The following is a 20,870-nucleotide window of genomic DNA, read 5'->3' on the forward strand; positions in this document are numbered from 1 at the left end:
GCTCAGTGGTTAGCAAATCCTACTAGGAACTGTGAGGTTGCGGGTTTGATCCCTGGCCATGCTCAATGGATTGAGTATCTGGCATTGCTGTGAGTTGTGGTGTAGGTCACAGATGAGGCTCATATCTGGCATTTCTGTGGCTGTGATGTAGGCTGGCGGCTGCAGCTCTGATTGGATCCTTAGCCTAGGAACCTCCATATGACATAGGTGCAGCCCTAGAAAAGACAAAAAAAAAAAAAAGAAATAAATAAAAACAAGTAGGTTGAAGGTCATGTAATAAGAAAACCACATGACTGCTTTGCTCTAATATCTATGAGTTTGTGTAGGCAGAGTAGATAATGGGCAAAAACATTGATGAGCAATCATCTCCATAACCAAGGCTTAGATCTTTGCCTGAATACCTTTATCATTAAAGCAAAAGTAGTTTTGGGGAACTTGAGGTCTCAGCACTTGGCTTCAGGTTGTATGGTACATTCAATCTAAAGCCTCTTATTAAGAAAACCTCCTTTCCATGAGATGTTGGGTTGGGCAGCAAAAGTAATGATTGTCAAATTCCAGAACAGAGAGCATGCTTTCCTTACCTTCTTTTCAACCCTTCCTTATAGCCCCAAACCCACCATCTATCTTAGAGGAACTCTGTACTGCCTCCCATGACACCATTACAGTCCACTGGATCTCAGTTGATGAGTTCAGCATCAGCTCCTATGAGTTTCAGTACACCATATTTACTGGCCAGGCTAACTTCATCAGTAAGTCATGGTGTAGTTGGGCCCTGTGGCCAGAAATAAGGAAATGTAAGGAAGCAGTAAGCTGCTCAAGATTGGCTGGGGTGCCATGAGGCAAGTGTTTGTAAGACATGTTAGGTTGTTCAGTCTAGTGTCTGATAGACAGTGCAAGTTCCCCCTCAGGGCATTGCAAAGACCTTACTGATGGGTAACAAGCAAGTTGCATATTTCCTTGCTGGGTAGTCACTGGGGCCACTCCCATTTGTTTATGTAATTCTTAGCTTTTCCTTAGTTAATCCATGTCACTCCACTCTCCTAAATCAGAACACAGCACAAAATTCATTCCTGAGTATCTGAGCCACCATCATTGCTGATTCTATGTGTGTGAACATCTCTCTCCTTGATTCTCTCCCACTTCATTATCATGGTAAAATACATGACATTCAAAGACTACCACTTCCTTCCATATCTATTTGGATCAATGAAAAAGTGACAAGCCTCCTGCCTCTGTCGCTTTTCCCGCTGACCCTTCTCCATGTCCTCCAAGAGTCACACCAAATATAAAAATGCATCAGTGAGCCACCAAATGAAAGACATCTCTAAAGCAGTCATTTAGGTCATGTGTTATGCTTTCATCTTCTGATGAACTGGAGTAAGGCAAGGCAGAGTGGGACCTTAACTCCAACCTCAGGTTCTGCTCAATGTACTGGGGAATATGGAAATGAAAGCAGAATTATAACTGGATTCAAGACTAGAACTGCTTCACGTCCTAAGTTCTACATCTGTGTAATTGCAAATTAGTATTTTTCTCTTTACCTTGCATTTGTGCTTCTGTGTCTGACCTTACAGACCCATATAAGAGGAGTTTTTCCAACAAAACTCTCCTGATTGATAGGTTTCCTTTTCCCATTTTGTGACAGTTTAGGTCCACATAGTGGGGTGGGGAGGTAAGCGAACATTTAGGGTCAAACTCTAAAAAACACTTGCCTCATGCAGCTCCAAACTAAACCATTGGCCCTGGTAGCTGTCTTACTGGGTGTTTCTTCAGGTTGTGAAGTCACAAACTGCTAAGGCCTCCCCAGTATGCTTGTTTGCACTTGTCTCTCCTTCTCTGGAAAGTCTTAAAGCCAGTAACTGCTTCTCTTTCCTGATATGGGGGAGAACAGTTGTCTCCTGGGGTTGAGAATAAGCCCAAGAAGTGAGAAAGATCAAAAGTCTGTCAGAAGTCACCTCTATTTTCAAGACCATATTGTCCTTTGTAAAGACAAACTTAAAGGATAATTCTTAATAGTGATAAGATCATAGCATCTTGTAATTGGAAGGGACCTTAGAATTCATCTAGTCAAATCCTCTTCCTTTCTACCAGACACCTTGTAGGTGCTTGACCTGTTCCTGCTCAAACTGAACTGTAGCTGAGATGTAGCAAAACAGCCCAGTCAGTTGTTGTGCAGCTATAAACAATTGTCAGTACTTCCTCATGATAAGCCTAACCCTTCCTCCTAATGAAGAATACCAACAATGATAACATATATGTATTATGCTTTTCCATTTACAAATACTCCCTTATCTAATTTGGACCTCCTGACTTCTTACTTAGCCCTATGAAATGGATGATATGAATTCTATTTTATATAGAATAAACTGAAGCTCAAGTTACATGAATTGCCCAAAAGTCACAGAGCTACAAAGTGATGGGGTCATGATTTGAACCCACGTCCATCAGACTCCAAGCTTAATGAATTAAATCACAGCTTCCCCTTTATGCCTCGCTAGCAACATGACAATTCTGATAATTTTAGGTAGCTCTAACATCCCTTCAAAATCTTCTCTTTTCCAGGCTAAGCATCCTCATGTGACATGGTTTCAGACCCTTTAACCACTGTGACATACTTTTCTGGGACACACTCCTGTTTGTCAAAGTGCTTTATAAATGTGCTGTTAAAAAAGTGATAGCAGGACTTTGAAAGTGGTCTGACTACCACAGAGGAGAGCTGAATTATTGCTCTGTGCATTACCTGATGTCCCCTTGTTCCATACCTTTTTTTCCAGCAGCAACATCGACTACCGTGTTGACTGAGCATAGAGAAGGCTGAAATCTCCAGGTATTCCACATCTGAATCCTATACAGTTGAGTGTCTAAACTGAAATACAACACTTTGAATTTATTCTCAGTGGCATTTTATCTGGTTAGTTCTGACTCCTCATTCCAGCCTGCCAAAATCCTTTTGTATCTACATTGTGCCTTTCAACATATTTACTCCCCCCGACCCTGGCACCAAGCCTGCCTTCCATATCTTCTTCCTCTGATCATTGATAAGAAAGTGGAGATAGGGACAAGGGCAGAGCCCTGAAGCAAAATTTGGGGTGGTGATTGGCAAAAAAATTGAAACAATTTTACTTGCAACAACATTCATGAAGATTCTAGTCCTATATGCTGGTCTGGCCTGCCACTATTGACTGAACCCTGGTTCTGAGAGCTACATTCCCTTGAGGTTTCCCCACATTTTCTCTTCAAAACCACTTTATGGAAGTATAATTGACATACAAACAACCATCCATCAACAAATGAATGGGAGTTCCCATCGTGGTTTAGTGGTTAATGAACCTGATTTTTATCCATGAGGACAGGAGTTCAGTGGGTTAAGGGTCTGGTGTTGCCATGAGCTGTGGTATAGGTTGCAGACCTGGCTCAGATCCCATGTGTCTATGGCTGTGGGGTAGGCCAGCAGCTACAGCTCCAATTCAACCCCTGGCCTGGGAACCTCCATATACCATGAGTGTGGCCCTAAAAATACAAAAGACAAAAAAAAAAGTGAATGGAGGAGTTCCTGTTGTGGCTCAGTGGGTTAAGTACTCAACATTGTCTCTGTGATGACAATGTTTCTCAGCCTTTCTTTGTCTTTAATACATTAATTTCAATATATTAAAGACATTGATATTTTTAAAGGTGACTTTTATTTATTGCACTGTTCCTTATTTTGGGTTTAATCTAATGTCTCCTCATGATTATATTCAGGTTATGCATTCATGGCTGGAGAATCACATAAGAGATGTGTTCTCTTTAGGGCATCACATTTGGAGACACATGGTATCTACTTGCCCTTCACTGATGATGCTAATTTTGATAGCCTGGTCAAAGGTGTTGCCTAACTTCTTCTCTGCATATTTACTATTTTTCCTTTTGCAACTAATAAACAATCTGTGCAGTGATACTTTAAGACTGTGAAAATATCCTCCCTTCCTCATCAAGTGCATCTCACTCCCACCCTTCTTTTAGCATCAATAATTCTTACCTGGTTCAGCCTTTACTCTGATAATGGCAAAATGATCATTTTCCAACTGAGCATTCCCTCCCACACTTACAAGTTGCTATTCTGCATTCTACTGTAGGCAAAATCTCATCCTCCATCGGCTCATTTTTCTACTCAGTGTGGACTCATGAATTCTCTTCATTCAGTGGTTTATACTTCTTTACTGCCCTTAGTTGTTGTGGTGCTCAGATTGCCCAGATTCACATGGTGGGAGCCCTTTAAGATGACTCCTGGGTCCTTATGTTCTATCATTTTCTTAAGCAGTTCCTTTCTTTCCAGCATAGCAAAATGTTCTAGGCTCATTTTGATCATATCCTGCCCCAGCCTTGAAATCAGCCATTTTCCTGAGAAACCCTGGTACTTTTAATTTTTTTTGTCCATGCTCACGGCATGTGGAAGTTTCTAGACCAGGGGTTGAACCTATGCCACAGCAGCAATGGATCAACAACACCAGATCCTTAACCTGTTGAGCCACAAGAGTACTGCACCTTGGTCCCTTTGAATGGGAGAATGTATTAGAATCCAAGACCTGGATACTAGAAACACACACACAACACCTCACATACATATACATATACACATATAATATACACATACTTCACATATATGTGCATATGTATACACATGCATATACATATTTTAGCAATCATGAGTTCATGTCAATACTTCCACTTCCAGTCCATCCCCACAGGTTCCTACTTGCCATCCTCCATTTCATATTTATATGTTCCTACTTCCACAATGAGAACCCTGGCTCCCAACAATACCAACACAGATGCTCATTTGCTCCATCGCATAGTATATTTGAAATTGTTTCAAAATACAATAGCACTACAAAAACAAGCAATAGTTGGGGATTTGTTTGCAATTCTTCTCTTGCCCCCATCCCTTTGCTGTGGTTTCTTCTGCTTAAAATGCAAGTGGCTTCATTTGTCTCCATTTAGTTTTAGACCCCACTCTTTCCATTCATATTGATTTAAATTTTTTGAATTTGTAAAACAATGGTATGTTTCTGAAAAGGAAAACTATACAAAAAAGATATGCTCAGAGAAGTATCATTCTCTCCTGTATCCTTTTAATTCTCTTCCCCAACCCCAGTCCAATGTAGTTAACCAAATTGATTATTTTCTTGTTTTTCCTTCCTGTTGTTACTACTGTTTCATAAATCAAAGCAAATGTATGTTTTATTTTGCCCCCTTTTTCTTGCAAAAAAGGTAGCATACTACAAATACTCTTTTGTAATTTTATTTTTTAAATTAACCGTATATCTTGGAAATCATCCCATATCAGTTCACAGAGATCATCTTCCTTTTTCATAGGTGTATAGTACTTCATTTTGAAGTTTCTTTTGTCTTTGGGGTTTTTTGGTTTGTTTTGTATTGTTAGAAGTATACCTGGGTGATCATATGTTTCTCTCTTTGTTTTCAAATTTAATATGCAGCTTATGATTAATACTTTGCATTTGCAAATAGGCAACCAAGCTCTCAAACATTGTTCCTGGCTCTTAATCCTTATTGTCTTTCCATGAGAGTCACTAAATATCTCCACCAATTTTTCTTCTTTCTATAGCACATCTGTTTACACTCCATTATGCTTCTTTTTCTAGTTTTAATTTAGACTTTTCCTACTTCCCCCCAAGTTAATTATAAAACCTTCCTGATCATATCTCTTTCAAATCATTTATTATTATTTCCATCTTTCAACTCCAGTAAACCTTTTGCTTAAGCTGCATAGAAATGATCAAATTCACCACTCTTTTCTTCCTGCCCTTTCTTTTCCATACTCCGGTAGAATTATGGTTAAAAATTGGTAACCTGACTAAAAACCAGGTAACATAAGAGAGACATCTAGATAATTCACAGACAAGAATGTTGATCCTGCCTTTACTAAAAGTTAGCTGAATACATGTTTTTAATTATGTACACTTTTCTCTAAGTCAATGTTTATAGTCTAAAGAGTTTCAAAAGCAGAAACCTAGATCTCTGATCCCTTTCCCTACTTGAGAGGGAAGAAGGTTCCAGAGAACAATGTGTTCTTGGACCACCCAACCTCAAATGAATATTAGAGTCATAACCAGGAAGGAGTAAAACTGAGTAGTGCCAGGTAAAGAGATGATATTTCATATTGATTATTATATCATCTCCTGGACTTCCCTATGACACCTTGGAGCCCAGCTGGTTTTGGAAATAAGGGTGAGGATGGTGTGGGAGAGTTGAATCATGAGCCTGAAAGCTACACTATCTTGCAGAGACCAAGGAGCACTGTAGCTTGTTTCATGAATTTTGATGTAGTGGATAAAACACTGGACTAGTATTAAAGAGACTAGGGTTCTGCTCACACCATCCTCAGCTGTCTGAGGCCTTGGGAAAAAATCACTTTTCTTCTATACATCTTAGATTCCTTTTGTAAAATGAAGGGAATATAGTGATTAAGTGTCCTTTTGGCTCTGAGATTCCATGTTACAGTGCTCTGCACAGAACCCACCCATTCAAGGTCAAACTCAGATTGCAGAAGACTGGACCTTTGGGGTAAAGATCTAGAGACTCCATAGAAAAGATGATTCTGTGATTTTTGTATAGAAGCTTTTCCTATATTATTTGGCAGTAAATTGAAGTAACCTAACTTTCACTAGTGGTTACTGCCAACTACCAGAAGCAAGGAGCCTGGCATAAACTTAGCTCCAAGGGAGAAAAGAAGCAGAGGAGGTTCATCTCACTATGTCTTCCAGGATTCAAAAGAAAACAAAATGAAATTTACTTTCAGGGGGACTTAGGATGAATTCTCAGTGTGCTTTCTTATCCTCTCACTATTACCTTAACATCCTTGTTTTTGCCCACATTACAGGCCTGTGTAACTCCATGGATAGCTGGATGATTGTGCCCAACATCAAACAGAACCATTACACAGTTCACAGGCTGCAGAGCGGGACATGCTACATTTTCAGTGTTAAAGCCATAAACCAAGCAGGTAGTCAGAAAAGTGAACCTACCTGACTCAAAACAAATAGTACTTTGTGCCAATTCCAAAAGGAGAGTTCAGGAGTTCCTGCTGTGGTGCAGTGGGTAAAGAATCAGCTGCAATGGCTTGGGTCACTCTGGAGGTGTGGGTTCCATCCCTGGCCTGGCACAGTGGGTTAAAGGATCCACTGTGGCCACAGCTGTGGTGTAGTTTGCAACTGTGGTGTGAATTCAATCCCTGGTCTGGGAACTTCCCTGTGCCACTGGAGCAGCCATAAAACAGACAAACAAAAGGGGAGGTCAGGGAGTTCCTGTTGTGGTGCAGTGGAAGCAAATCTGACTAGGAATCATGAGGTTGTGGGTTCAATCCCTCACTCAGTGGGTTACGGATCCAGCATTGCCATGAGCTGTGGTGTAGGTTGCAGGCATGGCTTGGATCTGGTGTTGCTGTGGCTGTGGTGTAGGCAGGCAGCTACAGTTCTAATTAGATCCCTCACTTGGGTACCTCCATATGCCACATATTTGGCTCTATAAAGACAAAAGACAAAAACAAAAACAAAAAACAAAGGAGAGGTCAGTTTTGCCCTCCATGCCAGCAAGTACACTGAGCCTGATGCTGTCCTCCAGGGCAGTGTAAGAGGGCAGAGGTACTCATTAGAGAGAGGATCTTTACTGTTGGTGTTTGGGCTTTGGGAAAAGGGTTTGCTTGTGCCCCTGGGAGGTTCGAAGGCACAGAGAAGTATATAAAATATCTGGTGGCTTGTAAGACTGTTGGTGAAGAATTTTTCTCTGCACTCCACCTCCATGCTTGAGGGGACAATGGAATAAAAGTACTGTTTGTGTTAATCTGGTAAAATCCAACTACAGAGGAGCTATAACTGTTCAGAATGTTTTCGCTGAAAGTGACAGAAAAATCCAACTAATGTAGCTTGACAAATAGTATTTGTTAGCAGATTAAACAAATAGTATTTCTTCCACTCTCTCTCACATAGCAAGAAGTTTGAAGGTAGGCAGTTCAGGGCAGGTGCAGCAGTTGTGTGATGCCATAAAAGACTCAGGTGTCTTCTCCCTTTGTGTGATGGCTCATTGCAACCTGGCCACCATGTGGACACTACCACCTCTAGATGTCATATTTCCTTTCAAGATAGAAAGTTTGGGGCAAAGAGTTCATACATGTGATGGCTATCCCTTTTTATCAGGAAAGCAGGCATTTTCCAAGAAGTTTCCCTCGCCCTATCTGACTTCTGCTTTGGTCTTTTTAGTCACCTCTAGCATCAAGGGAGGCTAGGCCCTTGAGCAGTTAACTTTGCTGGCCTCTATAGTGAAGGTGGGTAAGAGACAAAAAGTAGGGGATGGGTATTATATTATATTCACCAGTGGTATCTGTCAGATGTGGTTTTTTGTTTGTTTGTTTTGGCCATGCCTATAGCATGTGGGACTTCCCAGGCCAGGGATCAAACCTGCACCACACAAAATGGAATACTACTCAGCCATCAGAAAGAACAAACTAATGTCACTTGCAGCAACATGGATGGAACTAGAGATTCTCACTCTACGTGAAGTAAGTCAGAAAGAGACAGACAAATACTATATGATATCACTTACATCTGGGGTCTAATATATGGCACAAATGAACTCATCTACAGAAAAGAAACAAACTCATGGACATGGAGAACAAACTTGTGGTTGCCAAGGGGGAAGAGAAGGGAGTGGGTGGACTGGGAGTTTGGGGTTAGTAGATGCAAACTATTGCATTTGGAGTGGATAAGCAATGAGATCCTGCTGTATCACACAGGGGACTATATCTCATCACTTGCAATGGAATACTACGGAGGATAATGTGAGAAAAAGAATGTACATATATGTATGACTGGGTCACTTTGCTGTACAGCAGAAGTTGATAGGACATTGTAAATCAACTATAATAAATTAAAAAAAAAAAAACAAAAAACCTGTACCAGAGTTCCCGTCGTGGTGCAGTGGTTAACGAATCTGACTAGGAACCATGAGGCTGCGGGTCCAATCCCTGGCCTTGCTCAGTGGGTTAATGATCCGGTGTTGCCGTGAGTTGTGTTGTAGGTTGCAGACATGGCTTGGATCCTGCATTGCTGTGGCTCTGGTGTAGGCCGGTGGCTACAACTCTGATTAGACCCCTAGCCTGGGAACTCCATATGCCACAGGAGTGGACCTAGAAAAGGCAAAAAGACAAAAAAAAAGTTAAAAAAAAAAAAACACCTGTACCACAGCAGTGATCTGTGACACCAGAGTGTTAACCACTAGGCCAGCAGGGCCACATTCCCCTGACATGTTTGTGTAATACAGCTCTTGCCATACCCAGCTATTGGTTCTTAGTAACTCACTGGTTGTGTTATATGACTATAAGGAATTCTTTGTTGTGAATGATCCTACTGAAATATTTTCTTTTTTTTCATAAATTTGTTTATTTATTTATTTATGTATTATTTATTTTTTTCCCACTGTACAGCAAGGGGATCAAGTTATCCTTACATGTATACATTTTCCCCCACCCTTTGTTCTGTTGTAACATGAGTATCTAGACATACTTCTCAATGCTACCCAGCAGGATCTCCTTGTAAATCTATTCTAAGTTGTGTCTGATAAGCCCAAGCTCCCGATCCCTCTCACTCTCTCCCTCTCCCATCCGGCAGCCACAAGTCTATTTTCCAAGGATATGATATCACTTATAACTGGAATCTAATATCCAGCACAAATGAACATCTCCACAGAAAAGAAATCATGGGCTTGGAAAATAGACTACTCAAATATTTTCTTTAATTATTGATGATGCAACAGTCATTCTAACAAAGTTACCTAATTATATGTTACTTACCTCCCAGTAGTTAGAGAGCAAAAAAATTATCCTGTAGTTGAGTTATTCTCAGGGTTTTTTCTATTCTGCCACCAAGCAGCAGTGATCTCATCTATTCCCTCACTTTGTCTCACCTCAAATCTCCTTCCCATAAAAACTGCTCATCCCAAATATCCACTGAAATAAAGCAAAGCACAAAATTGATTTGAGAACATGAGACCCTGAGAGCCCCCTTTTAATTTGATAGTCTATGAAGGGGAGGGAAACTTATTTTTATTTTATTGAAAACTGTGGTTTCTGGCCTGCTTTCTTAATATAATCCAAACACCAGTCAACTTTCACTAACTCAGGAATGATCATCATATAGAGGCTCCTCTGGTAGTGATGATTCTGGAAGACAAAGAAGAATTCTTAACTACTTCCTCATGCATCTTTCTTTCTTTCTTTCTTTCTTTCTTTCTTTCTTTCTTTCTTTCTTTCTTTCTTTCTTTCTTTCTCTCTCTCTTGCTCTCTCTTTCTTTCTTTTTTCTTTTTAGTCTTTTTAAGCCACACCTGCAGCATATGGAGTTCCCAGGCTAGGGGTCAAATTGGAACTGTAGCCGCCAGCCTACCCAACATCCACAGCAATGCCAGATATGAACCATGTCCTTGACCTACACCACAGCTCACTGAAATGCTGTATCCTTAACCCATTGAGTGAGACCAGGGATTGAACCCACATCCTCATGGATGCGAGTTGGGTTTGTTATCACTGAGCCATGACTGGAACTCCCCTCATGCATTTATCTTGTTTCTACTTTCTTCAGGCCAACCCTTTAAACTGGATCCCAGAATGACTCACAAGAAGTTGAAGATCTCCAATGATGGATTGCAGATGGAGAAAGATGAAAGCTCTCTGAAGAAAAGCCATACCTCAGAGAGGTTTAGTGGCACAGGGTGCTATGGGGCAGCAGGAAATATATTCATTGACAGTGGCTGCCACTATTGGGAGGTGGTCATGGGTTCCTCCACATGGTGAGTAGATCCCACTTTTCTTTTCTCTCTCCTGTTGTCAGTGTCTTGGGCAATTCAGTTCTATAGCACAAACATAATATCAGTAAGTCAGGGTTAAAAGGTATGTGGTGGAAACCACTCCTAGAAAAATTTGCCAGCTTTTTAAAAGTAAAATCTTGGGAAATATACTGAGCTAGGACTTGAAAATTACAACACTCTAGTTGCTAACTTATTTAAAATCTCTAGTGTTGTCAGTATCACGAATCTAAATGTAAACTACTTAAGGAAGAAACATGTATTCTATTTCTTAGATAAATGGTGTCTAGCACAACTCAGATAATAAATGTTTATTCCTTTCTTTTGTTCACTGTCTCACATGTATGCAATTGGCATTGCCTACATATCAGCTCCCAAGAATTAATGGATTGGCAAGAATGCCTCCTCATGGGTCTTCTCCCAATTCAATAGTAACTTCGTAGTGAGACATAACAATAAGCAAGTGCTGATGGGTGTACACTCACAATTGAAGTGTCTGGGTATCCTTCTGGATTATGACAACAACATGCTATCTTTCTATGACACGGCTAACTCTCTCCATCTTCATACTTCATTCTTCCAGTTTGTCCAACATTCACGATCTGGAACAAATCCCTAATGATCTTGTCTGGCTTGCCTGCCCCAGAGTTTATTAATTACCCTGAGCGCAGGAATGCAACTGGAGGCCTCAAGAATCCCCTTATGTTTATGGGATGAAAGCTTGCCATTAAGTTTCAAGAGAGCATATAATTCACTGGCTCTCCAGTTCAGCAGTTCTTCCTCTCCTAAACCTCAGTTAATGTCAAATAATATACCAGAGACAAAAATAAAGTTCATTTGAAGCCTCCAAAATAACTGGATATAGATTTAATTTTTGTGCATTGAAGCTTGTATATGAATTCATGTTCAACTTTCTCAGAATAAATTATATTGAGTAGCCTGGGCTCAAGCCATTGGAGAAGAAATTTGAAGAATGCTTCTCTTGTCATTAGAGAATTAAAAATTCCCAATGATTTAGTGTAACTGCTATTGGAAGGAATTAGGGTAGTATGAGGTAAATAATGTATAAAGATGCTCTGAACAAGGGGCTAGCCAGCCAGAAAGTGGGGGTGTGTCAGACTTTTTAGTACTGGCCAATTGAGCCAAGTAGAATTTTGAAGTATCAAATGATCCCATGTTATGTGTAGCTTTTTATGAAAACCTACAATCAAGGATTTATTATAAAGGAAACATGTATGTGTATATATAATACATAAATATATAAAATAAATAACACATATTCATTTTATAATTATATAAATAAAGTTTTTATTTTACAATTATATAATAAAGTTTAATTCACTCATTTGAGTGTGAATTGTATTGGAAGGGAAAATAAATTATACCATCCATTACTGTTCCCTAAAGGGAACCTCAAAGTTAGTCAGCATTTCTCCCCTCCTTCCATTCATGCCTTCCTTCCTCCCTCCTGTCACACACTCATGCACATGCAGTAATGACACAGATGGCGGGAAGGGCTCCAGGTTGGATTAGGAGAGATTAGGAGACAAAATTGCACAAGAGATGCTACTGCTGGATAGAAAATTGATTCAGGTAGATTGTTACATGCAGCACAGTTTCATTGATGCTACCTAATGGAGCAGGTTTGTCTGAATTCTTCAAAATTCCATCACAGAATATTTCAAAGTAATACAGTTTTATTACTCTCAAGTACATACAGTTACTAGAATTAGGCTGAAAAAAAGGATTTGCATAATGGAGGTTCTCTAGGAGCCTGCCTTATTTACTTAATCAGTAAGAATGGAGCATTGTAAATGCAACAACTGTTTGCATATAAATATACATATATTTTCAGATAAAACACTTCTGAAGAGCTTAAGAATGCCTGAGAATAGATTGTTTTCTTAAACAGGTCCAATAATCATTCCTCTCTGCGATCTTGTTTACACTATTCATTTGCTTGGTGAACCCTTCATGGCAAATGCAGATGTAAATTTCATCACAGGCCTTATTGTTATCATTGAAGGGAATTGAGCTTTATAGTCTATGGTTTTGTCAGTTCCACTGCTGAGATTAGGAATGTCAGTCCCAGAGCTTTTCCCTCTTAGGAGCTCCGTCCGCTTCAAGGAGTCTACTTCTTGGGATGTGTGAAAATACTATTCTTGTACAACATGGTAGTTGTAACAAGCCCCCACATCGGAGCCTTGAAACATTGTCAGAACATCTCCCCCCATTCCTTTCCACCACCTTGGTGGACGTTCATTCATTAATTCATTCAACAAACTTCTAGATGCCAGGTATCACACAGCAGCTGACATGTTGATAATCCATGGTCCCTGCCATCAACTAGTTTACTCTTCTGTAGGAGAGCTACATCTATACATCCCCTAAAGAACAGTTTTGTATTGCTTGTATGCCTAACATGGGAAGCACGACTGATGTAGATACAGATGGCAGCTTCCAATTTAACTATCTGGTGGTCAAGTCAGATGTTTGGCTTTAAAAACCATATATACTTCACTGCTAATCAGGAAATGAGCAACCTCAGTAAGATTCAGCACTGCTGGGAAGTAGCTTGCTGTGATGGACATCTCATCATAACCTTGGGACTAAAGTCATCTATTTCCTCTGCCACTTACTAGCTGTGTGATCTGGGGCAAGTTTCACTTCACTTCTCTGAGCCCTTGTTTCTTCTTCTGTACCTACCTCACAAGGCTGTTGCAAAGATTCAAAAGGATAGCACACATAAACTGCTTAGCACAGCACCTGGCATTTAGTTTAAGTATGGCATTAGTGTGGCATACTTAACTTGTAAGCATGGCCTTTAGTTAAATATGCAACAAATATTAATCTCTTCTGCTCAGCTCCAGCTCCAATACTGTATAGCAGTGCTTTGAAATGTATGTATTTCATTTCTAAGTTACCCCTAAGTCTCTCCTCCAGGGCCTATCCCCAAGTTCCTGATCTATTTCAGATGATTTTAAGCTCTTCATAAAACCCTTCACTGGCTCCCATAGCATTCAGGAGAAAGTCCCAGTTACTTAGGGTTTGGCTCTTTAAGTCCCTATTTGCTTTCCCAGCTTTATCTTGTAACACTTTCCCCCTCACACTGATGACTCAAATCAAGCTTGACTGCAGAAGTTGTTCTCTGGTCCTGGAATGGAGATACTGTTAATAATTTTGATGCCAGAGTAAACAGTAGGAATTATTCTTAAATTAAGGGAATAGTGTGAAAATGCAAGAAGTGCAGAATCCTCCTCCTCTGCCCAATCCAATTTTCCTTACATTGGTTGGCCTTGAGTCTCCCATGCTCTCCATTTGTGGTGCCTTTTTAGATTTTAGTGCCCCAAGATGAGGTCACAGTTTCCCCACCCTACTTTTGACTCTAGCTTGGACTACATTTCCCCACCTCCGCCCTGCGCTACAGGATTAACTTCTGAAGCCCTAGACTGGCTTATGTTCTCTTTGGAGCATCTGTGGCACCCTGAGCATGTCCCCTGCTCAGCAATGATCATTTTCCACAGCAGTGTTTTTCAAAGTGTGGTCCTCAGACCACCTTTTAGAATCATTTTTGGTGTGTGTTGAAACAATTGATTCCTAGGCCTCACCCTTGATCTATTTCATTAGAATGTCTGGGCACATAGGTGGAATTTTACATTTTAACAAGCTCCCCAAGTAATTCTGATGCACACAAAAGTTTAACACATAAGAATCTTCTTCTTCACTAGACTGTGAATACCATGAGAGCAGGGGCTGTGTCTTTTGTTTTTGTTGTTGTATTTTTAACACCTGGCAAAGTGTGTGGAACAGAGTAGTTGCCTGGCTAATGGTAATTGCATGAATGTATGAAGGAATAAATGTAAAATCAAAGTTTCCCTGTTGTACTCTGATATCCATGTTGGTGTTTGTTGTTTCTGGGGCAGAAAAGCTTGGCTACTTCCCCATTTGGGGTGTATTGATATTATTTTGCAAATGTCCCAGGACTCATACTTGTAAGTGAGTATTGTCCTCCTCAAAATCTCTTTGGAAGTTGACTTGGGGAATTGTCTGGAGCATGTGGCCCCATTCTTTTCAATAACTTTTTGGTCTTTTCAAACTTTGTTCATCACATGTGGATTTAAGTTGTGGTTTTAGCCAAAAATCACTTAGAGCTAAGCCTATTGAATAAAGTAGGAAATTAAACTGGGTTTGGGGTAAGCAATGATGTTTCCAAGCCAAGTAAATGAAAAGTGCTTTCCAAGAAAAACCATGGTGGCACAGTATTCAGTGGGGGTGTGGTGAGTCTCAAATACTCCAGTAAACTTCATAGTTGCATAGAATACTGGCAATACCCGGTACCTTGAAAGAAGTCATTGACCTATCTCTAGCTAAACCCAGTTGACAAAGGGAACAGGACCTGTATTTAACATCTTCAAGGAAGGTGACTACATAAGTTTTAATTGTTGCTGTCCTCAGTTTGTTCTCCTACGATCCTTTCTGCTAGCAGATTATTCTTTCTCTCTGTAATGTATGCTTATTTCCACTTTTTATATCATCTTACTGAAGAAAGCACAAAAAAATCAACAATAAACTTTTTTGAGAATATGTAAGAAATTTAAATGCCACATTGGAGTTCTGGCTACTTGTAAGTAAGAGTAACTGCATCTGTCTATGTTTTTTATCATGTAATTCCATTGTGTAACTTTGGATGCAGCAGATTTTACATTGCAGCAAAATCACATCTGTGTCCTTTTAAGCTAAGACACACTAGGTGACTTTTCTAAGCTTCCATGGTTTATACATTTATATATGACTCCTGGATGGAATGATCCACAGAAGGATTTTTTGATAATTGCAAATATTTGATACCCTTTCTCCTACAGAATGGAGAATGTGAGGCTGACAGATGAGAACCACTCCCACAGTTATTTCAATTCTTGAAGCAAATTGCAGCCTCAGAGTCACTGCACTGTACTTGGCTGTGTATTACAGGTTGGCCAGGTGGACTGCCATCAGGTAAGGTGAAGCTGCCTTTTACAATCTGGTCTGCCAGCTTCAGATATATACTGAGGAGTTCTTGGCTAGAATATTTATTAGGCTATTGTTGGACTCTTTTTTATCAAATATTTTATCCCAGGTTTATTTGTACTGGGAACTCTGGACAGTAGTGTCTCTCCTAGTGACAAAAATCTGAGCATCTGTGGATTACACAGCCTCATCCCTCTAAAACATCCCAGCCCATCCAAAAATGCTATATTATGAATTAAATAAATATATATATGTATTCACGAGTTCTTTATTGACTCTCGCTGGAGTTTAAGTTGGGGGGGGGATTAAAAGGAAGGAGGTCATGAGTTGCTGCAATTGTCTAAATGACTTGGGGGAAATTAATTACTATATAATAGATAGAGATTTGGGCAGGAAAGATCCATAACATCCGAAAATTGTGATCCAATCATGAAGAGTTTGGTTTCAGGAGCAAGATATAGTTAGGAAGACCAAAGAATGAAGGTATAAGGCCAAGGAAACATAACACATTTGGTTTCAGTGCTGGGAAAAAAGGTGGGCATTAAGGATGAATGAAGAAAATCCCAGTGCTGAAACCTATTAGTTAAAGTCAGGGGAGATCTGGAAGATGTGAGCTTACTTGCTGTTAAACATCTAGCATGTAGGAGGAACATGGGGGGCAGTTAGGAGATTCCCCACCCCCCACTGCCACCCCAGAGCTGAAATTGGACATACTTTAATCAGAGTTACTAAAGGAGGCATGCATTGTGAATGAAGGCCTGAAAAGGGTGGCAGCTAGAGAACTAACTTGAAACTGGTTGTCAGACCAAGGGCCTATAGGCACTATAGCCCAAAGGCAAGAGGATTAAAAGGTAAAAATTTGGAATGTCAGGGGTTAGTTGTCTAACTGGAAAACACCCAAGCAAAAGCTGAATATGAGGCTATTACCCACAGATAAGAGTTTATACATTTGGGGGAATGTGATGTTTAGAAAGGCTGGACCCATGTTAATGCGACAAGCCAGAGCACACATGGGGTTCTTTTTACTCCTCTACCTAGAAATAGGGTTGGTTCTAGAGTCTCAGTGAAGCTGAGCTTGAAGGTGGGGGTGAGGTGGTTTTTACAAAGATTAGGAGTAATGCCGAGAGAACAGACTTGTGGTTGCCAAGGGGGAGGGGAGAGGGAGTGTGATGGACTGGGAATTTGGGGTTAGTAGATGCAAACTATCACATTTAGAATGGATAAGCAATGAAATCCTGCTGTCCAGCACAGGAAACTATATCCAGTCTCTAGGGTAGACCATGATGGAAGATAATAAGAGAAAAAGAATGTGTGTGTGTGTGTGTGTGTGTGTGAGAGAGAGAGAGAGAGAGAGAGAGAGAGAGATTAGGTCACTATGCTGAGCAGAAATTGGCACCATATTGTAAATCAACTCTGCCTTAATAAAAAAAAAATGTGGCAAGAAAGATTAGGAGTAATGGAGGCCAAGTAGGCTGGTGCATGAATTTTAGAAATGTATACAGCATGACAGCAAATGACAATGACTCTCCCTCATTGTGAATCTCTAGAAGTGGAGGATTAGGGAGTCTTGTTGGGCATAAATACACAAATTGCAGTTGTGACTGGTCTGGCTTGGTCATTCATGACATGCTTATTTATGTCCCAAGGACTCTACTTATTTCTATGGAAGCATATTAAAATGAAAAAGTATTCCTAACATTTTTTTAATCTGGTGGGGTACTCAACTGATAATTCTTGCTAAATAGTCTTTGATCTATGAACTAGAGTTACTAGTGGTAGCTGAAAAAGGAGGCCTATACTGGAGACGCAGGTGTGAGAGTGGAATTTCTTACCAAATTTGTACATGGGAGATTCTTAGTAAGTGCTGGTTGAATAGAAATAGAACCTGATGGAGTTCCCGTCATGGCTCAGTGGAAATGAATCTGACTAATATCTATGAGGACACAGGTTCAATCCCTGGCCTCGCTCAGTGGGCTAATGATCTGGTGTTGCCAAGAGCTGTGGTGTAGGTCACAGATGTGACAACTGGATCTGGTGTTGCTGTGGCTGTGCTGTAGGCCGGCCGCTGTAGCTCTGATTTGACCCCTAACCTGGGAACCTCCATATGTCTTGGGTGTGGCCCTAAAAAGACCAAAAAAAAAAAAAAAAAAAAAGAACCTGATAACCAAAATGACAAATGAAAATGGACCACCTCATACTTTGTGAGGTTTGTTTTAGGAGAACTCCACACCATCATTCATATAATTTCTCCCAGGCATTTGTCTCCGGTCCAGCATTCCCACAACTGCCTCTTGGTTAATAGGCTATTGTTTTTTATAACCAGTCGTCTTCAAAGGGAACAATTAGAGTTACCTGTATTAGCCAGCAATAAAGTGCTAACTGAAGGGTGTGTGCAAAATTCACATCCCTACCAACCTCTCACTCTACCTCTTCCTTCCTTCTCAAAAAACAAGAAAATGGTAACAAGAACCTTCTAGAGGCAATGTTTTTGTTGTCTGAGCTGGGGATGACTGAGGTGGGTAGTCGTCCCAGATTTTTAGCTTTGGAAAGATCAGCCAGTGATGCTCTGGCAAGCCTGTTGGAAACATACTTTGAGACAAGAGGAGTCTTTCAAGTAAAAGAAAATAGATGCCCACTCTACTTTCTGTTAGGCTACCCTTATGCATACAGAATGCAAAGAGGATCTGCTACTCTTCCAGATAGAATGGAAGTCCCAGAAAAAATGGAATTTGGGCTTATTTTCTCTAATGTACAGTGACAGGAAAAAGTCATTATGCTGGGCCTATCTTTTATCCAGCTCAACTCCCTCAGTGATAAGGGAGGGTGCTGTGAAACACCAGCAATGTGAAATTCAACAGCAAGCAGCCAGTACACAATGAAAGGCAAGTCCAAGGCCTGACTCATTTAGAAGGTAAAGAGACAATGAATTACTTTTAGATTCAGTTTATTATTTACATCTGTGAAAGAAAAAAGTAGTCAAAGTTTCCTGGTCCTTGTGATCCTTGTCTCAAGCAGCAAAAAGGATGACACTGCAGCAAAAGGGATCAGAGAATGGCAATGGTGGTATGAAGACAGCTCTAGACTGCAACTAAGTGAGTTTAGAGTCTGTAGCTCTCTTTGAAGGGGGGATGAGTCAGGAAGACCCTTATCTCATCAGATCTCAGCAGGTGGGGTGCTCCAGTGGTGGTGGAAATTAATCTGACTTGTATCCATGAGGATGTAGGTTTGATCTCTGGCCTCACTCAGTGGGTTAAGTATTTGGTGTTGCTGTGGCTGCGGTGTAGGCTGGTGGCCACAGCTCCAATTCAACCCCTAGCCTGGGAACCTCCATATGCTGCAGGTGTGGCTCTAAAAAGCAAAAAAAAAAAAAAATCTCAGCAGGTGGGAGGCAATGAAAAACTGCTTCTTTACAGTCTCCCAAGGGAGAAGAGAGAGAAAGAGGTGAGCGGGAGATGGCCTTGAAACAGCTTCTTGGAAACCGCCCATCTTCTTGTGCTCTGGGAGGATCACAGGTGTTTTGCCAAGACTCAGATGAGCTGTGGTTCAAGCCTTTGTCTGTGGAATTTATGTGGATAGCATAAAGTTTCCACAGTACCACAGTGGTGCTGTTGTACAGCAGCCGATGGCCCAGGTACCTTCCATGGAGAGGAACAAAAGGAAGTGAAGTTAGAGTCTGTTGAGGAACTTCCTGTCCCTCCTTCTGCTGACCTTCTATTGGTGTCCTTTCATTCAGTCCCTCCAGGTTCTGGGGAGGGATGGGCCAGGGATTAAAGGGATAATGGCACACACTACAAATTCAGGCCCTGCAAGATTCAGTACCAATGCCAGTGAATCCCAAAAGCCCAAATCCTTTGCTATCTATCTCTGGTTCTTAGTTTTTCAACTATGAAGGGAAATGCATGAGTAATTTCTGAGGCCCCTTCTAGCTCTAAAAGTATTAATTTCCATAAGCACAAGTTTAGTGAATGTGGTGGTAGGAGCCTAATCTGCATACCTACTCCAAGAATGTTGTGACATGAGGGCAGATCATCAGGAACTTTATAACTAAAACAGAGAAATGTCTCTTGGCAATTTCCATCAGATTCCCTTTGGAGACAACTGTACTCCTCCATACACACTTAGTTTCATTCAGGGCTCCCCTGCCAATCTCCCCCACTTACATTTGCCACTTACTTTTTAGCTTTCCACTTTAGCTCTCTCCTTCCTTCTTTACTAAGATGCAAATACTGCTCTAGCTAGACACGGATCAGTTTTAAATTTTAGGTCAGCTGTCTGATGTCTTCCATATGGCCATGTGGGAAACTGACAAAGACATTCCATTTTCCAAGGGCAGAGCAGATCACTTGATATAGCAACCAATAAGGGTCCAATGTGCCACCTTTCCCAATCAAAGCTCTTCTTCCTAAAACTTCCACTAATGCACCCCTTATGCGGCAGAGGAGAGGGTCTTGGGATTGCCACTAGTCCAAGTTTTCATTCGATCACTCACTTATTCGTTCAATCACTCGTTTATTCATTCATTCACCAAATAATTTATTGATAACTTCCTTGCATCAGGAGCTGGAATTCAGAGATGAATAAAATGCAGTCTCTGCCCTCATAAGATGCACAACCTAGAGGCGAGACAGACCACCAATAAATGGACACTTACGTAATAACAGAAGCTATCACCGAATGTTTGCCTACAGTTGTCCCTGATACTATTCTAAACACTTCAGATGTAGTAACTAATTTAATTTTCCCAGCAATGCTAGGAGGTAAAGACCAGTACTGGCTCCAAAGGACATGAATAGTTAATCCCTATGCCCTTGCCCAGACCAGCAGGTTCCCTGGTGGTGCCTGGAAGCCTCTAGCAAGGGTTTGGGCTCTGGATGCCTTTGGCGTGGGCTAAAGGAGTTGTCAGGGCCAGCATCCAGGAAAAATACCCAGCCTAGTGGCTCCTGGAATCCAGGGATGACCCGGCAGGATACCCAAGACCTGGCTAGACACCTTCAAAACCGCCCCCGCCCCA

At 40.8% G+C, this 20,870-nt stretch overlaps 1 pseudogene; it reads left to right on the forward strand.

The window, feature by feature from the left end:
- The first annotated feature begins 568 nt into the window (after nt 1–568).
- LOC110258860 lies at nt 569–11,664 on the forward strand (annotated as a pseudogene).
- The last annotated feature ends 9,206 nt before the right edge of the window (nt 11,665–20,870 follow it).

Source organism: Sus scrofa, unplaced genomic scaffold (genome assembly GCF_000003025.6).
Source record: "Sus scrofa isolate TJ Tabasco breed Duroc unplaced genomic scaffold, Sscrofa11.1 Contig52, whole genome shotgun sequence".
NCBI classification, from domain to species: Eukaryota; Metazoa; Chordata; class Mammalia; order Artiodactyla; family Suidae; genus Sus; species Sus scrofa.